The 10,173-nt window shown below is 40.8% G+C and overlaps 1 protein-coding gene across 1 annotated transcript in view; it reads right to left on the bottom strand.

Moving 5' to 3' along the window:
• Nucleotides 1–8,925, bottom strand: part of YES1 (YES proto-oncogene 1, Src family tyrosine kinase) — a 54,346-nt gene extending 45,421 nt beyond the window's left edge. Inside the window, exon 1 of the mRNA XM_025209268.1 lies at nt 8,804–8,925. The gene's annotated coding sequence lies outside the window, so the exon portion shown is untranslated. The remainder of the gene's footprint in view (nt 1–8,803) is intronic.
• Between the last annotated feature and the right edge of the window lie 1,248 nt (nt 8,926–10,173).

Here is a 10,173-nt window from a genome sequence, read left to right as displayed (position 1 = left end):
CGGCTTAATTTGCGGACGGATTAACTGGCTTGGGCCTCGCCAGCTGGAACAAATCACATAGTTGTTCAGACGACTGGACCATCTGCGTCGCAACTACAAGCGGCGTAAGTAAACGTTTTTGCAACCATTAAACCTTGTCTGCCTCTCCATTCACCAGCCCGCCCTAACGAACGAGCAATTTCTAAATCACCTCGAGTCGGCTTTGGCCATCTGAGACAGCCAACTCTCTTAAAAAGCCTGCTTGTAACTTATCCAGGCCTGGTGAACTGAAAAATCCTTAATTTCAGTAGCTGCTGCTTGGTATCCTTATGTATAAGCAATGAAGTAGAAACTGTTTCATCATCATCTGTGATACGAATACATTATCTGGCTTTTCCCCAAATAAAACCTGAAATATGAAAACCCTTCTACTTTTTCTCCATTATCATCAACAATTCTACCATTTCAATCTGGAAATGGATCAAAAGAATTGTTAGAATTTATTTTGTTCCTAATGTGTGTAAAATAGTCCCCACTGTTCTTACTTCTTGCGGGGACTGAAGATTTCTCTTTATGTCCTTTTGCTGCCCTTATGAATTCCTACTTTCTGATTTACTGTATTTACCCAAATCCAAGAAAACTTTGGAATTAACACAACCCCTAATAACTGGATTCTATATAACAAATTTATAATTTTTTCATGTATAATATCTAACTATTGAAAGCTCATCTTTAATTCATCCTCCACTCCCACCTGTCGAGCAGGGAAAGAAGTAGCAGAGGGGGGGGGGGGGGGGGGGGGGGGAAGAACAGGTGGCAGAGGAGTCAAGCAGCTTGACTCCTGCCCCCTGCTCCCCTACCTGCTTCCCTCCAAAGCACTTACACGCCCTGGTACCTGCCCCACTGCTCGTCTCCCCTGCCTCTGCCACTCCAGCCCCTCACTACTTACCTTTCGCTCTATCAGGCCCTGGCTGTTTTGGCCCCAGTCCAGTCTGACAGTAGCTATTATGATGGCAGCAACTCTTCCTGGGCCCTGAAGCCAGAGCTTGGGCTAGAGCTGCTGCTCCTGCTACTGCTGCTACCAGGCCGGGTAAGGCTGGAACAACCACATGCACCATGCCCTGTCTGGAGTGGGGCCAAAGCTCTGCCAGATGGTAAGTGGCAGGGTACAGAGGCAGCAGGAAAAGTGGAGGAAGAAGTAGACAGGGAGTGCACAGGCAGGGGGCAGAGGCTGCAATGGAGGGCAGGCAGGAGAGCAGAAGCAGCAAGAGATGGGACTGGACAGCAGCTACAGCTCTGAACCCAAGCTGTGGTTCCACATCTGCAACAGCCATCCCCCTGCCCCTCCCCCCCAAATGTATACTTGAATCCAAGATGAGGACTCCCCCCCCTCCATGTTAAATGGAGGAGCACATCTAGGATTCAAGTAAATACAGTATATTCAATATCATCAACCTCTCCTATATTCTATTTGTTATTTATAGCTCTTCACTTCATTCTCAATGCGAGTTGTTCATCAACTAGTATAGTCTTCTTTCCTACTTGTAGGATTGCAGCATTTTGGGCATCTTCTAAATTATTCTTTATGGATTCCTAATTACCAGTTACATTTTTCTAATTCATCTTGTTCACTCAAGCAATCTGACTCTTATTTTAGCTTTGTGAAACTAGATCTTATTAAAGCATCATGTTACACACATGCACACAGAGTTTGGACTTTGCTCTGTTTGCACAAAACAGATGCAATAAAGACCAGGGTCACCTGTATGGAAATTACCATTAATTTACAGTTCTGTAATCTGTTCTTCTTTATCCTTCAAGATTAAATCTAATACAGCACTCTCTTATGTTGGATACAAGATTCCTTGTGCTAGGAAACTGTTCCCTATAATATATGGAATTTCATTGCATGCGTTAATGATGGTGGTATGTAATCCAAATTGAAGTCCCACATAGTAATGGGGGAGACTTCTAACAAATACATAAAATACCATACTACTACAATACAATACTAACAAATACAAACACATACTAACAAATTTGTCCTATACATTGACAGGTGCTTAAAATTCCATACAAGATGTCAACTAGAATCCCATCCTGCACTTTGCCCATGAGGACAACTGATCCAGAAATATTCAGGTACAGGCAGTCCTCGACTTACAATGTTTCGCACTTAAAATGTTGATAAATTGACACCGTTTCAATGTTATGACGTCAGTTTCGACTTTACAACACTTGATCTGATGTGACACCACCAGTGAACAAGTTCGTTGTGTCACTCATCTCCCTAAAGAACATCTGTCCAAAATTCCTTGGACACTTTCTTTAAGAAAGCAGACTAGACTCCAGAAAAACCTGCAGCCAAGAAAGACTCCTGAGACGACTCCAGCCAAGAACCCTTCAAAAAGTCCAACCAGGAGCCTTTCAAAAAGTCCAGAAAAGTCACCTCAAAGAAGTCCTTCCAAATCAATATGATTGGTATTTACAATACAAATGCATTAATGTAACTATATTATTAATCTATAATTGAGTACAAAATTCTGCGGTATTTTTGATGAAAATAGAGTATCAGGCCTTGGTTCAGGAACCAATCCCCCAGTTATAACATTGTTTCTTATGAGAAAATTGGTTCTGAGTTACAAGGTTTCGACTTAAGACAAGGTTTTCAGGAACCAATTGTGTCATAAGTCCGAGGACTACCTGTAATTTATTTTTTCATGTCAGTGACTTTAAAAAAGGTAATGCCATTTTTAATGAATGTCATTCTCTCTGCCATTTTACTCATTTGATCCTTCTTAAGCAGATCGATCCTATTTATTTTAGCATTCCAATCACACAAAATATTCCCAGATAATACAGTTTTAACAGCAGCAACTGGGGTTTAATTTCTGCACATAAATGAGCAATTCAAATTCTTACTATTCATTACAGTATCTCTTATCATTGAATAAATGCAATTAAATGACTTCTTCTCTTCATGTACTTTGCTGTCTTGCTTATTTTTTCAACATCACTGACTATATGGCTAATTGTGTTCTCATCTGTAAATTCTTTTTGCCTCTTTTTTTTTTTTTTTTTAAATGTCATCCTAGATATTCTAGTCACTGCATCCTACAGAAGCCTGCTCACCTTTCTGCTGAGATGGAGGCCATCTGAACTATAAAACTACCTCTGTATCACTATTGACTACAGATATTTAAGGATCCAAGTTTGATATTCTCTCCACCCGTTTTGCTCAGTTTTTCATGTTTTTTTGAATAATTAAATAATGAGAGATGCCACAACTTCCAAATAAAAGTGCCAAATGTTTGAGGGAATGTGACAGAAACGTGGAGTAAGCAGCACTGCTCTAAAATGCTACCTGCTTAAAGGAGTAACAAATATAATCCACTGCTTCCTGTAACAACACGGAGCTCAGGACTTATTGATTCCCCAGTCCATAAGACTCCATACACACATTAAGACAACACTGTTACCCAAACCACATCTTCTCCTTCAGGCTCCTATGCTTTACAATCCATGGTATCCAACTATTCAAGGTCTCTATTTGCTAGGCCTATTTTGCTGTAGCAGATGCACAATATTTTTTGCTGTGCTTCAGGCCAGAACACTGTAGAGGAAAAACCTGGCCACTCTCTGTTACTATTTTGGCATTGAAAAAACAGAGAATATATCCAAGTCCTCCTGTGAACCCAACCTGAGAATTTGTGATTTATTTATTTTTTTAATCAGGGAAAACCAGGATCCTTGCTCACGAACAAGATACTCTTAACTCCTACATTCTTGTTGATTCACAAGCCTAAGGAATCAAAGTACTCAGCTCTTTCCAACTCCGGACTAGCAATTACAGTGGCATGTACTATGTATACCAAGTCTCCAAACCTTGTCTGTAATGGGAAACCACATACAGTTCACTTCCTATTCCTTCTCAATTTCCCTTCAGGTCTCCAAATGCAGAAGGAAAACAAAACAGGAGTTGCTGAAACTGTTTTAATGTAAGCCCCAACAATACATAGGAAAAAATATTAGAGAGGAGAAAACTTTCTTGAATGACTGAAATATGTGGGTTAGTCCCTTCACTTCACTCCATCAGGTAAAAGCACCAATACCTTTTCTTAAAGTCAACAAGGAGTTCTAATAAAACATAAAATTGAGAACTAAAAGGCAATTAAAATCTTTTGAGGATATGCATTCTAATTTCTAATATCAAGTATCTTTGTTATATCAGAAAAGGTGCTCCATGCTATCTAAAAGCTGCCTGTGTAACCTGGTTTCTCAAAGCTCAAATTCTGTTGTGCTGACTGTATGGCAAATAGTGAGAGTGAACTAGACAGGAGTATACACAAAGCACAACACAGAATTAGTCTCTGAGAAATAAAAACCTGGGATAAGTGTGTGGGTGTGGTTTTGTAAATTATAGTTTTAAGACAAATAAGAGAAAAGCTAAATAGAATAGGTAAGAAGAAAAGTTGGCAAGGCTGGGGTAAGACTCTCTAATATCAAGAGTTATGGATCGCTGTAGAAAACCAGCTCTTTTACAAATCAGAGAGAAAAAGAAGTCAGCAAGAATCAGTATAAATAATTAATGAAGAAAGGGGGAAATGCTTCATTCCACTTTGGCATAAGCATTTTATTTGTTGTATTCTGGTATACTGTAATGACTGCAAACCAGCTTTACAGGTTCAGACTTAAAAATTCTCTCCTTTCATTTGCATCCTGCAGGTTCACGCAATGCTCTATTATTAAAAAAAAACCAAACAGATTTACAATCTCAGTATTACAAATTCTTGTGCCTAAAGCCATCTTATTTTCATGTTCACTTAAAGCTAATAGCAATTTTTCTTGTTCTTAACTGGCAAGTTGAGCTTTAGAAAGAAGTTTCTACAATAGTTTTTTTGTAAGGGGGGTGGAAGGAGAAGTGGATATTGTAATACTAATATCCTTTTAAAAAATTAAGCTAAAAATACGTGAGATTTGACAAAAGCAAGTTTGCTAAATGACTTGTTCAGAGATTTCTTCCACCAATTTTTGGAGAGCTGAAAGGACGACAAGAATGTTTCAAATTCAAGACGAACAATATAACAATAAAACACTTTTAAATACCTTGGGACCTTTTAAAAACACATTAGAAGTTTCACTAGGAAACAAATGCACCATAAAGACAAAAGATGACATGTCTTCAAAATATTTATGTCACGCATGGAAAACAGCGCAACATTCCCTGTAGCAAATCTGTTACAAGATAGATTTATTTTAAAATTAAGCTTTTAAAACTATTTAAAAGCCATTCTTAGTAATGCCATTTTACAATGGAAAAAGCCGGTCACAAATGTTATTTTCCAAGTGAGCAGTTATTTGTTGTCTTATACTATTAGCTATGACCTGCCTACGTGCTTTTAAACATCACTGTCTCGTCCACACAGTGAGCTAAAAGCATGGAAACTGTCAAGATTCATTTCCGTTTAATTACTTTTCTGTTTTAGAAGTCTGTGAATAACAAAAGCAAGCATCTCAGATACTGGAGCTATACACAAAGGATAAGGACCATCCCTGCCTCCCCTCTACCCCTTCCTCCCCAAAAGAGAGAGACTGGGAAGGAACAACAAAGAAACACATCCATATACCAGTTTCTGGCAGAAGGATGAGGTAACACACTCATTTGCAACTGGAGTAAGGAGATTAACACCACTTGCACTGCTTCAGTGCTCAACTCTAAGAAAGATGTGAAGTTAGTAAGCAACATCTTCACAGCAGTCAACATGTGTTTTAAATAAGCCAGTATGAAGGAACAATGAAGCCCCTGCGCACAGATGAGGGCAGCATCAAGTAGGAATATTAATGATAGCTCCTTCCCTACAAGAGGGCAAGAGTAACCAAGCTGCAAACTGGGGTGCTTTCCCCTTCAACCTCAACAGCACACACACCCTTCTCTTTCACATAGTGCCTGTGGTCTAATGTCACAGATATGTACACACGAGTAGGCTTCTATGGAACATAAATGTTGTGTGTACAACATCACTTTGAATGTACTTCTTAATACAAAGCTGCTTTAATGCAAGTTAAATTCACTGAATTTAACATAAAGCTGTTAAGAAGCCCATTATTTCTGAAGTGCAACTGAACATCAGTGGCTGGATAGCGAAGCAGTTAGAAGAATAAGGATGGCTAAAGATGTACAGCAAAGTGATTTCTCATCATAAAAATCAGATAACGATTGGGGCTGATCCATGTGCTCTCATCAAGGATAATGTAACCACAAGACAGATAATTCCCAAAGGAGGGAAATGAGAAAGGAAAGAGTACTGCTGAAGATTGATGAAGACTTCAGAATAGAAAAGCGTAAGCCCTGGAGAGTGGTCAAGTAGAGAGAAAGACAGGCTGTGGGGAGACACTAGTTTCAAGCAATTTAACATGAGATGCAGAGTTGCTGCTCCAAAGCTTGCATCAGCAGTTAAAATATATGTGCAAGACCCTATAGTGATGTAAATGAACAAAACTGCTGCAACTTCAGCTTGGAATGAATCTCTCTATGCCAGGGCCAACCTTCTGACATCAGCAACTTCAATCTACCCAGCTCATTGAAGATTACAACACTTAATTTTCAGAGTAAATAGAAAATGCATGTTAAGATGTACAGTATGCATATCTCATCATGCCTTACCTACCATGCATCTCCTGTCATATGCAGAGACAGGAGGGTCCAGAAAAGCCCCAGAAACTTCCAGGAAAATATAAATAAAACAAACAAACAAACAAACATTTTTTGGTTTTTTCCCTCCTTTTGAGGCTTAGTATAGAAAGAGAAATAGCTCTTTTCTTTAAAAAGTTGTAAATATACCTCTCTCTCAATAACAGTTATGGGTTTTCCTTGGTTAGTTCTATGATGAAAATTCTTTTTCGTTAGTTATCTAGTTAGATTTTGCAGGTTCGCACAAGGATGTTCAAGGCCAGGAGGATGTGCGCGCAATATAAGGAGGATTGGACGCAAATATCAAGCGCCACAAAGGAGTCTGAAATAGATATGTTATAAAGCAAGGGTGCTCAACCTCTGTCCCAGAACCACATCATTGACCTGTGGGGAATCCCCATGGGTTGGGAAGTTTGGCAACAGGGAGTGGTGGAAGCTCTGCACGGCTGGATCCAGTCCCACCTGTGCTATTGCCATGCAGTGGGATCAGGTCCAGGCCTACCCTCTGCCTTTCCAGATTGAGCTGATCCGCGTGCCTTCCCTCCTCACACATCCGAATCAGGGCTGGGCTGCTCCCTGCTCTCCCCACGCATCCACATTTGAGCCATTCTACCCCCCAATACATGAGGAGGGGGACTGGGCTGCTCTGCCCCATCCCATTATTCATTATGATCAGGGCTAGATTGTTCCCCACCACCGTCCTTTGAGTATCGAGATCAGGACTGTTCAAATACCATTCCCCCTTGTCACAGGGTAGGGTCCCAAGACGGCTGTGATGCCCCTAGGGCCCTGTGGCCATGCCAGCTTTGCCCTGTGTGCACCTTCTAGTCTCACCTGCCATGCTTTGTTGGTTAAAATAGTAGATAGGGAGGCTGCCCTCAAGTTGCTACACAGTCACAGTCCTGATGGACCCCACTAAACCCTGAGGGTTTTTAGACCCCTTGCTGGGTCCCAGGCTAGGCAGGTACCTCACAAGACACCCCAAGCCTTATGGGCTAGATGTGTGGCTCCAAAACCACCCCTTTACCACACCCCATGCCTCGCAGATGGTATTTAGATATTGTTTCTAGTGATGAGGCCTCAGTTTAGTTTGGCCTCTTGTTGTCACTGGACCCTTAGCCTCAGTAACTGCGCCCTCTGGCACTGGGGCTCTGCATGGTAGTGTGCCCCAATGAGGTCTCCTCCTCCCCAATAGCCTCAGCTCGGTCCACCGGATTAAACAACAACAAAAACATGAGTCCCTGGGCTATAACCTAACAATAATAATACCAATGACACTGGAGACCACATACCGCATCTTTAAGAGGGCCAGTTTCTCCCTCAGTAATGTTTGCCTCCTATCCCCAGGCACTTTAGGAGCTCCTAGAGCCCTTTAGTCTCACCAGTAGCCAGACAGGCAACCAAGCATCTCTGTGGAGCTTTTATGCATGAAGTCCTTTCCCTCTGGCTGCTGTCAGAGAACTGACTGCCTCCAACCCCAGCCCTGGGGCTTGTGTGTCCAGGACCCTGCCTTCTTCCAGTCAGCTGATCAGGTACAGGTGCAGGCTAATTCTCTCATTAGCCTGCTGCCATGGCACCCTACACCTGTGGGGTTTCTGCCTGCCCCCTAGGGCCCTCTCTCTAGGCAGTTTCTTTCCTTAAAGGAGCAGGCACACCTTAGTGCCCTGCAACACCCCCATCACACATCATGATCAGGGCTGGACTTGCTCCCTACATCCTCCCTCCATACATCCTCACTGGGGCTACTTTATCCTATCCCCTGCACCATACATCAAGATTGGGGCCAGGCTGCTCCCCACCCCTCCTCCTATGGCTGGATCAGGGCTGCCACACCCTCACCCCCTTGTATCCAGATCAGGGTTGCAGCTTCCTGACCCCCTGAGCAGCGGGATCAGGGCTGGGCTGTGCCCCACCCACACCCACAAAGCCGGATCGAACCCCTTCTGCACCAATGCTGTGTGTTGTATTAAGCCCTCTAGCCTGATCTGGCCTGCAGAGGGAACTTGCACTACCTATCCAGCCCTTGGGCACCCTAAAAAGTTGGGCACTACTGGTATAAAGAATTCTGAGAAATGGCTCATAGTAAGAAAAGAGGGGTGTTAAAAGTTGGCAGGTGAAATGAAATAAACATACCTTTATATAAATACTCCAAGTTTTTTCAGCTCTACAAGTCCTAGATACACTTTCTCAGTCCAACCCAATTACAGAAACAACGTATTTTCTGATTTTCAAGAACACAAAACCTGAAATGCAAACCTTCAACAGAAAAAATGTCAACTTCAGTATGATTTTTTGGCATTCCACAGTTGTAAATATAGAAAAAAGTGCCGAATAGTGTCCTTGTTAAGATCACTAACATAATAAAGAATTACATAAAGTTGACCCTTGAACATTGTTAGCCATATCTACTGAAGAAAAACTCCCCTTTTCATTTAATCTAAAAATGATTCAATTGATAAAGGTTCATAAAAGGATGTGTAATAGTGGCAGCTGAGCCATTTAACAGTTTTGCTTCAACAGAAGAAAAATGCTAATTGTCTAGTGAAGGTCAAACCATTATTTTGTAAATGAGATCCTGTCTGAAAGGAAATATTACTTTTAAAATATTTGGCTGGGGGATAAAAATTGAGCACTTGGCAGAAATTACTACCACCTATGTGGTATCTAGCAATTAAGGAAAACATGAAAGTTACAAAGCTAATTTATCAAAACTACCAACATTTGGCATATATCTGAATTAAGATATTTAGCAGTTGTGTGGAACTGTGGGTTTGGTATTTCATGTAAACTCAAACTCAAAGCCAAACTCACCCTGTTTAGCCCAGTGTCAGTAAAAAGACATTTAATTTTGTCTCGTTTCCATTACAGTTCCTTCCTCTTCAACATGAAAATGAGCTGTATTTTACAAAAGAACAGAATTAATTTTCAGGTTTCAATGTGTCATTTTTGTTTGATTCTATTATCAATCTCTCTTGTATTATTTTAAGAGCAATTGAATAATGTGCTTAAATCCAAATAGTCTCAGGGATGTATCTGGTAGCCATGTTGACCTGTGACAAAAAGAAATGCAAAACTCTAGAACTTTTGGTTCAGAGATGATACCTTTGCGATTTCTTAGTTGGTCTAATAAAAGGTATCATATCTCTGAACCAAAAGTTCTAGAGTTTTGCATTTCTTTAAATCCAAATACAGCATTTTCAGGTCTTGTTCTGTTTTCATGACTCCTCAGATAATTATGACACGTTCTGTATCAGGCTAATGAAAATTACCATTCAGTATTTACAAGGGTATAAGATGACATTCTGAATTATCTACCTGCCTATTCACAATTGAGAAATAGATTGTTCAGGCTTACAAGGAGCTTGTATCATTTATTGCCACAGAATTTAAACTTTTAAAAAAGAAAATGTTCTAACCACTGCTGCTGCAAAATTATCCTTTCAAATGTGACATAAACAAACTATCACAAGCTTTGAACCGCTGACTACTCAATTTTCAAGAGC

This window comes from Alligator sinensis, unplaced genomic scaffold (assembly GCF_000455745.1).
Source record: "Alligator sinensis unplaced genomic scaffold, ASM45574v1 scaffold677_1, whole genome shotgun sequence".
Taxonomy (NCBI): Eukaryota; Metazoa; Chordata; order Crocodylia; family Alligatoridae; genus Alligator; species Alligator sinensis.
This window is presented reverse-complemented; position numbering and strand designations above follow the sequence as displayed.